The following is a 288-nucleotide window of genomic DNA, read 5'->3' on the forward strand; positions in this document are numbered from 1 at the left end:
TGGCTGCTGCTGGAGCACAGCCCTGGTAGCCGGAAGCATGCACTGAAATCGTGGTTTGTGAGCAGAAATGTTATTATGCTGATGTTAATGTTTCAACTCCCACAAAGGGTGAGTCGGTGTTGATTATGGGTGAGCCGGGGTGAGCCCTGGTGTTGGTTATGGGTGGGGAAGGAAGCGTGGCCACCAGCTGATGAGGCAGAGGTTACAGTGCTGGCACCATACCCGGCACGGTGTGCCCCTGGGGAGCCGCTGGCTGCCGTCACACTGGGTTGTGGTCCATGCCCTCGC

Source organism: Apaloderma vittatum, unplaced genomic scaffold (genome assembly GCF_000703405.1).
Source record: "Apaloderma vittatum isolate BGI_N311 unplaced genomic scaffold, ASM70340v1 scaffold27692, whole genome shotgun sequence".
NCBI lineage: Eukaryota > Metazoa > Chordata > Aves > Trogoniformes > Trogonidae > Apaloderma > Apaloderma vittatum.